This window comes from Olea europaea, chromosome 1 (genome assembly GCF_002742605.1).
Source record: "Olea europaea var. sylvestris chromosome 1, O_europaea_v1, whole genome shotgun sequence".
In the NCBI taxonomy this organism is placed as follows: domain Eukaryota; kingdom Viridiplantae; phylum Streptophyta; class Magnoliopsida; order Lamiales; family Oleaceae; genus Olea; species Olea europaea.
In genome coordinates, this window is record NC_036237.1 from 34,059,882 (window position 1) to 34,060,132 (window position 251).

Genomic DNA, 251 nt, shown 5'->3' on the forward strand with positions numbered 1-251 from the left:
GAAGTTCTACTTGATCGAATTCCTCTAATAATTCTTGGGCGATCTCATATTGACTTATAATAGAATCACTTTGGCATTTAAAATCATCGATCAATTGATGTATAACCAATTGAGAATCGCCCCTAACGATTACATTTCTTACTCCCATAACTATCATTAGTTCTAGGCCTACAATTAAGGCTTCATATTTGGCCTGATTGTTGGTGCACATTCTGTCTAAGGTGAATGCAAACTTGTAGCAAATCCCTAAA